A 14743-nucleotide genomic window follows, 5' to 3' on the forward strand; every position below is an offset into this window, starting at 1 on the left:
GTTGACTCTAGCAGCTGTGAGCGTACCTCTTAACACAGTTCCTTCATTCCTTATGTTGACCCCCTGCTGGGAGAGGTGGAGGCTGGAATAGCCGTGAGCTCCTTCACAGCCAGTTCTCCATTCTATTCCCTATAAGGCACGAGCTGCAAAATATGCAGTTGGATTCGGTTTCCGCACCATGAGAATTGGAGAGTGTTTGGATATGGGGTTCAGGCTTAGCCCATAACAGAGAGAAGCCCAAATTGTGGAATTCAGATCCAGGTTCAGCTCTACCTCAATGCGTCCCATCCCCCCCCGAAGTTTACGTGTGTTCAGATTTTCACGGTTTAGTTCTGATTTCATTCCTGTCTGAAATGGGTGTTTTTGGTAACAGATGTAAATGCATTTCAGATGTTGACATTTTAAGGGTCTAATTTTATGTTAAAAGTCATAATTTATCAAGAAATAACTGAGGATGCTATTATACTTTTATTATTATGCTATGGCTGGGTGCTGGCTCGTCTGACCAAGATGAAGATATACTCTGACTATAGCCTTGTCTGCACACAGGTTTTTTACCAGTTTATTTATTTTGGTTGGGGGGATGATTTTTCTACTGAAATAGTTATATCAGTGTAACCCCTAGGGTGAATGCAGTGGTGTCAGTTTAGAGAGGTTATTATTATTGAAGATGGCTGAGAATTTTCCAATGGAACAGATTGCTGCTGAACATTGCTGATTCAATGGAATCAAAAAGTTCTGCAGCCTGAAAAAATAAACGTTTTGCTCTTTTTGTGTGTGAAAACCTGAGCTGCCAATGTCTATAGTTTTCTTGCGAGTCTCACAATATTATGGGTAGTTGTTTTTTAAGTTTCTCATGATCTCCTGATTTCTGCCATCAAACACACAAATATTGCCCTTGGTCAACATGGCCACTGTTTCCAATGACTTTCAATAAGTCTGAAGTCACAGGCTGCCCTCAGCCAAGATGACCACCATCGTCTTCCAGCTTTTGCATGTGAAAGTGAGGCTGGCCCAATAAAGATGGCCACCATCTCCCATTGTTTTCAAAATGAGAGAAGTCAGGCTGCCCTAAGTGAAGATGGCCACCCCTCTTGCTGTATGGTTAGGGAACTGCAAAGGGAACTATGAGGAGATGGTAATATGAGAAACATGAGGCAGACTGAAGGAGTTGCAAATGAACGTGGGGCACAGGAGAATGGGACTATAGGAGAATTTGCGGATCAGCAGGAAAATGGACGGCTACAGGAGAATGTAGGGAATAGGAGGAGACAGGAACACAGTGGAATAGAATAGCAGAGAAGGACTAGGAGGGGGTAGGATACTGAGGGGAAATAGGGGCAGAGGAGAGGGACAGAATGGCAGAAGCAGGGGATATGAGAGGCTAAGTCGAGTCCCTCCCTCCAAGCAGTAACGGATGAGGCTGGCATTTGTGTGTGCATTTAAGGTTGTATTTGGGACCTGAAATGATCAAAGGCAAACTGGGAACACATGACTTCCTCCTAATGTTTTAGAAGGCAGGTTAAAAAAAATATGACTGATTTTACTATTTTTTTAAACATCTCATTATTTTTAATCTCATGATATTTTTAGATCTAATTCCTTCTTTTTAAATATTCGGGACTGGCAGTACTGGAATGAAATGATTGAAATGATCAGCATTCAGCCTGATGCCATGAAAACTAATCTGAGGAGCGAAATCAGTGATGAACAAGGAACCAGCCGGAGGTAAAATGTCGACTGTTTTTTCCACAATTGAAATAATCATTCTTGTGTTCAGTGTGTGACCTGATTTATAAAGAATCAAAATTCATCTTATCCCATTACATCAACTTTTGTGCCAGGAACAAGGGAACATGGACAAGAGGCAAATGTATCATGCAGAACAAACAAATGTGGCTTTTGCTCTCCATCCAGCCATTAGCTCCATGTTTATCCATCCCATATTGCAATAGTGTAACATGTTCCAAATGGGTGTTTTTGAGAAATGGCACTACCAACCCCTCCCCCACCCTTGATTATGAACACTTCAGTTAAGTGCGTCAGGAATTGGACGTCCTCTAAACAGTGGGACATCAACATGCCCCGCGCCCCCACTCCTAACGACACATTTCAGTTAAAGTTACAGAAATCATGTGTTGCACAATGCAAAGACACTTGACGTCTGTCTATTCCAGCATATGTGGAGGAAAGCCCCTCTTTAATTCCCTCATTTTAGCCTGAGTCCGAGATATTCCAGTAAATGTGTCCTATACTCATACCAGAGGGAAAGGAAATAGTATTTGTTCAAATCATACAACCTTTTCTTAATTATTTTGTACCAAAAAGGTCAGTGAATGTTTTTTTCCCTGCTGCTTGAGGGAATGTCTGATAGTTAATGGTAATTGTGCAATATCATATTTACCATTCCTGTAACTTTCTGCTTCCTGTAACTTTCAGCTTTGCTCTTGGGATATGTGTACTGTTTCTTTAAATCTATAGAAGGAAGCCAGGCAGGAGGGGAATTGGGGCTGACTGTGCAGCCCGCGGGAGGTGAGTAGGCAAGTGGGCGGGTAGTGGCGGGGGGGCGGGTGAGCTGGCGGCAGTGGAGGGGGGCTGAAGAGGCGAGCTGTGACTCGGTGGCTGACCTGTTCTACTGATCTGGTCTGGCTCCCATCCCTTCTCCAAGGGTTGCAGCTGTCTGGAGGTGCTGCCTTCCACGCCTTCCTCATTCACACCTCATTCATTCAACAGGGCAATTGATTACAAAGTGGGGGGAAGATCTTATTCTACTTCTAGCAAAAAGACATTTTTCTTTTACCTTAATTATACTACCTTAGGGGCCCGCTATAACATATTACCAAGGTTCAGTACTGCTGTTTTGGTGAGGCAGCACTGGGGAAGGAGGGTTTGTTTCCACGGGGCAGGCGGTGCTGGGGGGGACTATTTCAGGGGGGCTGGGCAGCGATGGGGGGCATTTCAGGGAGGCTGTGCGGCACTGGGGGGTGTTGTGTTTCAGGGCGGCTTGGTGCTGGGGGAGGTTGGCGGGGCTGGGGGGGTTTGGCCCTCAGCTGTTTTCTTTGGAGTAATATGGCCCTCATCACTTTACAAATTGTGCAGGCCTGGGGCAGAGTCTAGGGAGAGGGTCTACAGCAAAGCAGAGACAGAATTGGTATGGAGATTATCCTTTTCTTTATTCTAATACAGTTCCTTATTCAGTGTTTGAAGAAAGCATCTCTATAATTCTTTAACTTGGTTACATGACATGGTGTCAGAAACTGATTTATTTTGATCAAATATAAATAAGAGAGAAAAAAAATGTCACAGATCCACTCTCCACAACACTTTTGGTTTGATAAACCACTGGAATGGCTTGAGTGGAAGGAGCAGCTCACCAGATTTTGAACCACAACAACATTGAATGCAGACAGTTGTGAATCACTGAATAGTGTATGCCATAAGGACTGAAGATGAAAATATGTATAAATCATTTGCCTTTGCTGAATACGGGGATAATAATCACCATGATATTGTCCTTAAAAAGGTTGATAAGCATTTCACTCCAAAGAGGAATGTAGCAGACAAATGATAATGCTATTTCCAAAGGAATCCCAGAGAAAATACTAACAAAGATCCCTGCATGAACAATCAGAGCAGTCACAGATTCAGAGATATTAAGGCTAGAAGGAACCATTATGGTCATTTAGTCTGACCTCTTGTATAACACAGGCCAGTGAGTTTCATCCAGCAATGCCAGAATTGACCTCAACTGCTTGTAGTTCAACTACAACATGTCTTTTTGAAAGACATCCCATCTTGATTTAAAAACTGGAACTGACGGACAATCCACCACAGCACTTGGTAAGCTGTCCCAATGGTTAATCTCTCTCCCATTGTTAAAACTTGTCCTTTTTTTCCACTTTGAATTTCTCCGACTTCAGTCTCTAGCCACTGGATCTTCTTAGACTTTTATCTGCTAACCTAAAGAACTCACCAGTATCAGATATTTTCCTCTTGGGTAGGTTCTTGCAGACCAGAATCCCGTCACCTCCTAACTTCTTCAATAAGCTAAATAAGTTGAGCTCCTTAAATGTCTCACTATAAGGCAGGTTCTCAGAAGATTAATCATTCTCGTAGCTCTTTCCCAAATCCCCTCTAATTTGGCAACATCGTTTCAGGTGTGGACACCAGAACTGGATGCTATTCCAGTACTGTTCTCAATGCTGTATACAAAAGTAATATCACTGCCCTACTCCTATTTAATTTTCTCCTGTTTATACCTTCAAGGACCACGTTAGGCCCTTTTTGCTACAGCCTCACACTTGAAGCTAATGATCAGGTGGTTATCTACAGAGATCCTTTTCAGAGTAACTGCATTCCAGGAAAGTACCGAGTTCCCTGGGTGGATCATAGAATCATAGGGTTGGAAGGGATCTCAGGAGATCATCTAGTCCAATCCCCTACTCAAAGGGGGACCAATCACCAGACAGATTTTTATCCCAGTTCCCTAAATGGCCCCCTTAAGGGCTGAGCTCATAACCCTGGGTTTAGCAGGCCAATGCTCAAACCACTGAGCTATCCCTGTGGCAGGGGAGTACACAGGACAGATATGACTTGCCCAGCCATTGAAGGTATGTGCAGGACATTGGGAGTGTGTTGGATGAAGTAATGGAATCAGAGAGATAACCCAAGGAAGCTTGAATAAATGTTTGCTTCCAGAGCTCTTGGGCCAAAGCTGTATTCATCAATAGGCTTGGCCTGCTATTTTCCAAATCTGCAATACTGTTGCAAAATTTAAAGCTGATTCAAGTGCAGAGGTGATTGTGGTCTGTTAAAAGACATTGAAGGCCATGAACCCTAGCCTTAAATTGAAATAACCCATGGTGGGGTTCAGTAGCTCTCAGGGGGACAGATAAGTTGCCTAAGTCAGTTCAAATCCCAGACTAGTTACAAAGACAAGTAGTATGTGTTTGACCCCTTTGTCATTAATGGAACCACTGCTAGACTGAACCATTGAGATAAAATGCTTAGAGAATGATAAGAGTGTGTGTGTGTTTGGTGAAAATGGGTTGCTAAAAGAACTAGGGAGGAGAGATTCTACTGATAGAGGGGACACAGTACCCGATGTGCTCAGCCTACCCCCGAGGGTCTCAATCCCTCTGCTTCCTAAAGAGAATGGTGTAAGTGAAAGCAGCAAAGAATCCTGTGGCACCTTATAGACTAACAGACGTTTTGCAGCATGAGCTTTCGTGGGTGAATACCCACTTCGTCGGATGCAAGTAGTGGAAATTTCCAGGGGCAGGTTTATATATGCAAGCAAGAAGCAAGCTAGAGATAACGAGGTTAGTTCAATCAGGGAGGATGAGGCCCTGTTCTAGCAGTTGAGGTGTGAAAACCAAGGGAGGAGAAACTGGTTCTGTAGTTGGCAAGCCATTCACAGTCTTTGTTTAATCCTGAGCTGATGGTGTCAAATTTGCAGATGAACTGAAGCTCAGCAGTTTCTCTTTGAAGTCTGGTCCTGAAGTTTTTTTGCTGCAGGATGGTCACCTTAAGATCTGCTATTGTGTGGCCAGGGAGGTTGAAGTGTTCTCCTACAGGTTTTTTGTATATTGCCATTCCTAATATCTGATTTGTGTCCATTTATCCTTTTCCTTAGAGACTGTCCAGTTTGGCCGATGTACATAGCAGAGGGGCATTGCTGGCATATGATGGCGTATATTACATTGGTGGACGTGCAGGTGAATGAACCGGTGATGGTGTGGCTGATCTGGTTAGGTCCTGTGATGGTGTCGCTGGTGTAGATATGTGGGCAGAGTTGGCATTGAGGTTTGTTGCATGGATTGGTTCCTGAGCTAGAGTTGCTATGGTGCGGTGTGCAGTTACTGGTGAGAATATGCTTCATGTTGGCAGGTTGTCTGTGGGCGAGGACTGGCCTGCCACCCAAAGCCTGTGAAAGTGTGGGATCATTGTCCAGGATGGGTTGTAGATCCCTGATGATGCGTTGGAGGGGTTTTAGCTGGGGACTGTGTGTGATGGCCAGTGGAGTCCTGTTGGTTTCTTTCTTGGGTTTGTCTTGCAGTAGGAGGCTTCTGGGTACACATCTGGTTCTGTTGATCTGTTTCCTTATTTCCTCGTGTGGGTACTGTAGTTTTGAGAATGCTTGGTGTAAGTGAGGACATTACTGAACTGACACTGTTGTGCTGTTTGATGCCTGTTACAAAAAGAAAAAGAACACATCTGTGTCTCTATAGACCTAAAGAGACTCAATGAAGTAGTAAAGGCATATTCTTCCTCTTCTGGAAAAGATAGGCCCAGATTCACTGGATTGGCTGAATGGTGCCCAGTGCAAGTCCAGAAGATGTGTCAATTAATCGCAGTTAACTCACATGATTAACTCAGAAAAATAAATCCTGATTAAAAAAATTAATCGTGATTAATCGCACTTATAACAATACAATACCAATTGAAATTTATTATTTTTGGGGATGTTTTCCCACATTTTCAATATTGATTTCAATTACAACACAGAATACAAAGTGCACAGTGCTCACTTTATATTTTTTTTATTACAAATAGATGTACTGTAAAAAATGATAAACAAAAGAAGTAGTATTTTTCAGTTCACCTCATACAAGTACTGAAATGCAATCTCTTTATCATGAAAGTGTAACTTACAGATGCAGATTTTTTTTGGTTACATAACTGATCTCAAAAACAAAACAGTGTAAAACTTTATAGCCTACAAGTCCACTCAGTCCTATGTCTTCTTCTGCCAATCGCTAAGACAAACAATTTTATTTACATTGATGGGAGATACTGCTGCCTGCTTCTTATTTACGATGTCATCTGAAAGTGAGAACAGGTGTTCACATGACACTTTTGTAGCCAGCGCTGCAAGGTATTTACATGCCAGATATGCTAAACATGCATATGCCGCTTCAGCCACCATTCCAGAGGACATCCAGCTTCCATGCTGATGATGCTTGTTAAAAAAATAATGTGCCAATTAAATTTGTGACTGTACTCCTTGCAGAGATAATTGTATGACTCCTGCTCTGTTTTACCCACATTTTCCATATATTTCATGTTATAGCAGTCTCGGATGATGACCCAGCACATGTTCATTTTAAGAACACTTTCACAGCAGATTTGACAAAATGCAAAGAAGGTACCAATGTGAGATTTCTAAAAATAGCTACAGCACTTGACCCAAGGTTTAAGAATCTTAAGAGCCATCCAAAATCTGAGAGGGATGAGTTGTGGAGCAACTTTTAGAAGGCTTAAAAGAGCAACACTCTGATGCAGAAACTACAGAACCCGAACCACCAAAAAAGAAAATCAACCTTTTGCTGGTGGCATATGACTCAGATGATGCAAATGAACATGCGTCAGTCCACACTGCCTTGGATAGTTATCAAGCAGAACCCATCATCAGCATAGAAGCATGTTCTCTGGAATGGTGGTTGAAGCATGAAGGGACATATGAATCTTTAGTGCATCTGGCACGTAACTATCTTGCAATGCCAGCTACAACAGTGCCATGTGAATGTCTGTTCTCACTTTCAGGTGACATTGTAAACAAGAAACAGACAGCATTATCTCCTAAAAATTGTAACCAACCTTGTTTGTCTGAATGATTGGCTGACCAAGAAGTAGGACTGAGTGGACTTATAGGCTTTAAATTTTACATTGTTTTATTTTTGAATGCAGTTTTTTTTGTACATAATTCTACATTTGTAAGTTCAACTTTCATGATAAAGAGATTGCACTACAGTATTTGTATTAGGTGAATTGAAAAATACTATTTATTTTGTTTTTTACAGTGCAAATATTTGTAATAAAAAATAAATATAAAGTGAACACTGTACACTTTCTATTCTGTGTTGTAATTGAAATTAATATATTTGAAAATGTAGTAAACATCCAAAAATATTTTTAAACGGTATTCTATTGTTGTTTAACAGCGCAATTAATAGTGCAATTAAGCGCGATTAATTTTTTTAATCACGTGACAGCCCTAGTCCAGCTCCCTGGCCATGAGGGCTCAGGACTGTTTTATCACTGATTGATGAAGGCCCCAAAACTATTGGAACCACAGATCATAAAGACATTATGGTTCTCTGGCCACAACCTGTTTTGCCCAGCCATGTACCCTACACCAGAACCAGGAGTGGGGAGTGGTGTTGGAGCCACTACACTGACCCTCCCCACACCCCCTAATGGAATCCCCAGGTAGTCTGGTATGCTCACTTTAAATCTGCTCCAACCAGAGCCGCACAAAGCAGATTTAACAGGCTGGTGAATCCAACCCATAATCTCCATGTTAGCTGGTGTAACAACATTCTCTGCACTAGATGGAGCTAGTGGATTCTGGCAAATTCTACTCCACCCTGAGATTGCCAAATTAACAGTGTTTTTGTTGCCATGCAGAAGATACTGCTTTCATTGCCTCAAACGCAGTATCAAAGGGAGCTGCAAGGCCTGGTGGAGGGAGCAGAAGTTTATATGGATATCATTTTAGTCCACGAGAATTCAGAGGCAGAATATCATGTAGGGTTAAAACAAGTTCTGGAGATAAGCGACTATGAAGAAATAGAGAAAAATATATGATATAACAAACTAACTAGAGTTCTTAAGGCATGTTATTGGTAAGGATGGGGTGAGTGCAGACTGAGAACGAGTCAAACCTCTATTGGAAATACTGCCACCTAAAAAAATGTATCAGAACTGATGTGATTCCCCTGTGTGATCAAATTTTGGAGTAAATTCTTACCCAGATTATCCTCAAGAGGCCAAACAAACTCTTTAGGAGCTACAGAAAAGATTCAACATGGCTGTTGGGTAAAGCAGAGGAAGATGCTTTGGATAGTCCAAATCTCTATTGATCACATCTCCAATACTGGCATTTTAAACTGCTCAATCTGTACCTATGTCAGCAGTTGCCAGCAGCTACAGTCTCAGTAGGGTGCTACTCCAATTACAGAGGTTACTGGACATCCATATCATGTTGTTCCAGGTTGCTTTCAGATGCCAAGACCAACTATGCCAAAATATAAAGAGATGTTTGGCAAGTACATGGACATAGAAGAGATTCACAAGATATTTGCAGACTTGTTAATTTCAAACTTGTAAACAAGCCACTTGTACCACTAATAAATACTAAAGGCCTGGACAAGGTGTGCCTTAGATGCCCAGAAATTGCTCATAGGTTTGACGAAATTTAAACTAATTGCACACTATGTACCAGACAGTATTGAGTGGTGAGCACCTTACTGAGGATCACTTACATCATTCTCCAGAGGCCTGGGAAGCTGTAGATGCACACAGAAGTGGTATTTAATGGGCCTGTCAGCCTCACTACAGAAATGAGAATTGATTAAAGTAGCTGCTAGACAACTGCAAGACCTTTCTCCGTTTGTCCAATGCCTCATCTTGCCCTGCCTTTCTGATATCTCTCCATGGATGTCCAGCTGGCAATTTAAGCTTAACTTGACCCAAACTGAGCTTTTGATCTTCCCCTCAAACCTTTCCCCACTATCCATGGTAGAAGGTAACACCTCCACCTCACAGCCTCTCCGTTTTGACATGGCCCTTTCTCTGGACCCGTCATCTGTACCATACTGAAGTCTTACCAATTTTACCTACATAATAGCCAATAGTATTTCAAAAAGTCAGCCTTTTCAGACTGCCAGGGCTCTTGTTCAGCCTCTCTCACCTCAAGCTTCCATTACTGTAATCTCACCATCAGAGGGTCTAGGCCTGATTCCTATTAAAGATAATTTATACTAAAAAAGGGGAGAAGATGTGAGGATATATTGTTTCTTTAAATCTCTAGCAGAAAACCAGGCAAAATTTGCAGAAATATACACGAAGGTCAAAATAATAAATGACTAGGAGATTATAAAATCTCATTTCCTCTCCAAGGGAGTCATTTCTAATAATCCCCATGTCATTTATTATTTTGACCTTTGCATATATTTCTGCACATTTTAGGGTGTGATGTCAAGTAAGATTGGTTGGGTGATGTAAGATCGGTTGGGGTGATATGGCAGTAGGGACTGGCTGAGTCCTTGAAATGGTTCATTTTCAGATATTCAGACCTTTGGGTTATTTTTTAAAAGTGTAGAATTTTTGTCAAGGAGGTATAATGTTTTGGGTGCCAGCTAGGCTCCACCAAAACGTGTATTCAGCCTTGACTATTTTCTAACAATTTGTGTTTGTTTGTTTTCAATTATATACTTTGTAAAGTGCTTTGAAGCCTTCTGAAATGAAAGATGCTATATATGTTGAATTCTGTAGTAGCAGCACTTTTCCTGTATTTGGCCTTCTGCCATTCACTGTGCAGACCTCACTGCCCAGTTTCAGAATATATCGTAGAAATGTGTATAGTAGTCACCTTTATGCATCAGAGGTCCATGATCATGTTGTAATATAAGGATCCTTTTCTGCAGAGCTGTTTTGGGTTTTGTTAAGCATTAGGAGTCTTAGAAAGCATTTTCTAGTGGTTGGCGCAGTAGATTCCTGCATTCTATTTCACTGCCTTGCTGTGTGACCTTGATCATCTCACTTACCTTTTCTGTGCCTCAGTTTCCCCACCTGTAAAAAGGGGGATAATAATACATAACTACCTTGCAGGGCTATTGTGAGGCTTAGTTTGTTAATATTTGTACAGTGTTTTGAGATCCCCATATGAAAGCACTACAGAAGGGCAAAGCATTATGAATTATTATTGATAACTACTTCATTGGAGCTAGGAACCAGACTGCTGTGGCCTCATAGCATACTTGCTTCTTCCTGCAGTGGAGAAACACCTGTTACTATGTTGTGTCACCTGATGCATCAATCACAACATCTGATGTGATGAGGCCCCAGCGTTTTACTGTAACAAAAGCAGGGATGCAACAATTGTGAAGCCTTCAGTGTCTTTCTGAAAAAAGAACAGGACTAAAGCAGGTGACATGCTTCATGCTCTGCTGCCAGATGCTAGCAGACCTATTTTAAGCAGCCTGTCCACGTGCTCTCCTCTCACTTTGAGACTGCAGGCCAGAGAAGGGACATTATCCCCTGAGACTAGGCCTGTTGCTATTAGCCTCTCGGCATATGGAATCTGAAATCACATAGGACATCCCTGGCTGACTGCTGGGCTTCCCTTCTGACGCTCCTGCTTTCAGCACATCCCATTCTTTGGGCTCAGTGGGATTTTTACAAAGGGGAGAATGCTTCCTTTCAGCAGCCTGAGGTCAGCGCAGGGCTGCTTTGCTAGCAGAGGTCAATCATTAGGATGCTCAGAGATGGCTGGGATGCTTGTGAAGGGTGGAATATTCTCCACCCCCCTCCTTCTCCCAATGCCGTGCATTGTCACTATGATAAATGAGAGAGTGGGGTGGAAGAAGCTCTTTACCAAGCGTGGTCTGAGCCCCTAGGGGTTAGCAAACTACTGCAAAGCAGCAGCTGATAAAATGGTAACTAATTCAATTAGTGAAATTTAATTTAGGTGAGAAGCGGATGGCGGGTTTGCCGAGACCATATGGGATACCAGTGGTGTTTCCATATAGAAGAACTTAATTTAAACAATGAACTCATGGGTCTTCATAACCCAGCAGCCTTGGAGCCCCAGGAAGCCCTGGAAAGAGTTGTTCTGATTAGCTTTACAAAAGCATGGCAAGTCTGAGGGAGGGGGGAACTGGTATCAAAAATGATCCACATGGAGGAAAGATCTATGGGTAAAACAGGTTTAAGCTTTGAACTTCAGAAAATAATTTTACCTCTTTTTTTTTAATTCTCCTGCTGCTTCCTTGAAACAACTTGAACAATGAATGAGCTTCTGCCACTCAGGTAAGAGAGAGGCCAGACTGAAAGCTCAGAAGTGCTAGGTGAGAAGAACGAACTAGATACATTTTGTTAATCAGTGGAAGAATTGCCAACGTACTGTACCTGTGTAATAAAGAGTAATTAGAGCAAAAGGCATGCTGTCTGTTCCAGCACCCTGACATCCTACCCTATACAACTACGGGAAAGACACCTGGGTTTGATTCCTCTCACCCGGAGCTGAGTGTGGCATGGAGTGAGAGAGAGAAAAAGGAAGAGTCATGTCACCCTCGTGACACTAATAGCAACAGTTTCAGGAGAAGAAAGGATTCCTGGTCAGACTGCCCTGTTGGGAGGCTGGTTTCCCTGTTAATCTGGGATCTCGACTGGGAGGATTATAGCAGGAAAGAATTAGAGTTTGTCAAGACTCCATCTGGGATACAAAGAGATCCCTCACCCCACCCCTGGGAAAAGGAATTCCACTGCAAAATCTATAGTACAGACTGAAACTCAGCTTCCACTTCTCTAACTAGAGCTGGGCTAATATTCACACACAGACACACAAATCTGCCAATATTCAGTTTCACTTTAGTTCCCTTGGCTGTCCATGTGACCCTGTTGTGTTTGGGAACAGTCATGTGACTGAGTTTTACTGGCCTGAACTTCTACAGAAAGTGAATTTGTTTGTGTGGGTGTTCATGGAAACCCATTTTCAGATTCACCTTTCTGAGTGATTATGCTGGAAAAGTTTGCACACTCATCCAATCAGGGAACCGAAACAATGGTATTGATTTATCTGACCAATCACAACTAACCAACGCAACTTGAATAAGAAATATTAGTTCTTTGTCAAGTGATTGCACATGTCCATTCCACTTCAGGTGTGTGCACGTCCAATGCACCAGAGTCAGAGATCTTTCCCTTAGAGGTACCTATCATGGTGGCACATGCACCCTCAGTTGCCTCGTGCTGCTGCACAATGGTATAAAGGAAAGAGCCACCCTACACCTCCCACCCCCTCAGTTCCTTCTTACAACCCGTGATCAGTTGTCAGAGAGAATCAGCTTGCTACTTCAAGTTTCTCCCATTACAGGGAAATGATCTTCCTTTCTGTAAATAGTTAGGTTAGTGCTATTCGTTATTGTTAAATTAGTGTAGGTTTTCATTGTTATTTTTTCTTTGAGTGTCGGTTCCCTCTTATTCTCAGAGTACCAACACCCAGTACTGGGTAAACCCTTTGCTGGTTGCAAGCAATCAGTGCTGGCGAGTGACCCTCATTCCACCTGCCTGAAGTGCCTTAGTGAGTGTCACATTCGAGACTGATGCCAAATCTTCAGGGATTTCAAACCCCAGACAAAAACAGACTAAGAGGTGAGACTGCATCACATCCTCATGGAGGCAACCTTGCATTCACCTTCTGAACCTTCCCACTGGGGGCAAGCACCAAGTACTTCAGCATCAGGGAGGAGTGCCCCCTGGACATTGCTTCTACAAGTCAGCTCCCACCCGCTCTAGTGCCAAGAAAAAGTACAAAAGATCAGACCACCATTCATTGAAGGAGCCAAGACCTAGCTCCAATGTTGTTGAGACCAACCCCCATTGCAATGCCAACTCCTTCAGTGCAACAACAGTATCAGGAAAATGTCTTGGTACTGATGACACCAGAGGCCTATGCAACAGTATCAAAACTACTCTGCCTCTCGGTGCCGGACTCTGTGATGGCCCAGGAAACAAGCTAGAATGGTGGTTCCTTAGGCCTCAGCCACAGACTTACCTTAGAGACAAAATCTGCCCTCGATACTATCTTTGGAGCATCCAGCACTTTCTCCCCCAGTGCAATCCAGGGATAAACCCAGCATGCTATCTCCAGGGCAAATGTCTCCTTTTATGCCCCTTGTTCCCAAGATAGAAGACGACACTCCGCTTTGCCTTCGTCTGTTCCTGGTCCATGCTGGATTTCCAAAGACAGTCCGCAGACATGGAACCTTGAAATAGTCACATCTGGGTCATATGCCATACTCATGGCCTTACTGGAACGTATGGGGCATGCCCCTCACTTCTAGATCCTTCCTATTCCTCCATCTTACAGATCTCCCAGCAGATGACAGGAAAGGTCACATGTGGAGGTCCAGAAGGCTATAGTTGGTACCAAGCTCAGTACCAAGCAAGATCCTCAAGACCAGACTCAGATTTTGGAACCTCAACACACTGCACTACACTACAAGATGTCCAACTTCAGCCTCCTCTGCATTCTTCATTCTCCCAATCTGTCCAGGATGACTTTTAAAGAAGTCCAGGATGACTTTTAAAGAAAGTAGCTACCTCTCTTGATATTCCTGTTGAGAAGGCTCAGAAGAGTTCCCATGGGCTGGGGGACATTTTGGGTTCCGCAGGGCATTCTAGAGCAGCTCTGTCAATGAAGCCATCCTAGAAACTACAAAATCTTTGTGGCAAACACCATCCTCTCTTTCTCTGATAGCTAAGAGAACCGAGAGAAGGGACCATGTCCCTTCTCAAGACTATGAACATTTTTTACACCAATCCTTTGGCAGGTTCCTTAGTTGTCTCAGCAGTGAATGAAAGAACGCATCAGTAATGACTTTTTTCTACCCCCAAAGCAAAGAAATTAGACCTTTTTGGTAAAAAAATTTATTCCACATCTGGTCTACCATTTCTTATCCCTGACCAACAAGCCATATTGGCCCAATATGACTTCTCCCTCTGGGACAATATACTGAAGGTCTCAGAGAAGTTGCCAGAGGATGCCAAACAAGCATTCCAGGCCATGTTGGACAAGGGCAAATTTTCTTTATTTTCTTCAGTTTTCTTTCTTTTTCATCTTCAACACATCTAAAGTAATTAAATACATAAATAAATGTGCTGATGAAGCACTGACCAGGCTGATCCAGCTTAACATGGCATATAAAACATGAACATAGCCCAAGGCATTAGGACT

At 42.7% G+C, this 14743-nt stretch overlaps 1 long non-coding RNA gene across 1 annotated transcript in view; it reads left to right on the forward strand.

The window, feature by feature from the left end:
* LOC123369443 overlaps window positions 1–14743 on the forward strand; it is a 121905-nt gene that overhangs the window by 64086 nt on the left and 43076 nt on the right. The window contains exon 2 of the long non-coding RNA XR_006579048.1: window positions 1594–1728. This is a non-coding gene — a long non-coding RNA (uncharacterized LOC123369443). The remainder of the gene's footprint in view (window positions 1–1593; window positions 1729–14743) is intronic.

Source organism: Mauremys mutica, chromosome 4 (assembly GCF_020497125.1).
Source record: "Mauremys mutica isolate MM-2020 ecotype Southern chromosome 4, ASM2049712v1, whole genome shotgun sequence".
Classification (NCBI taxonomy): domain Eukaryota; kingdom Metazoa; phylum Chordata; order Testudines; family Geoemydidae; genus Mauremys; species Mauremys mutica.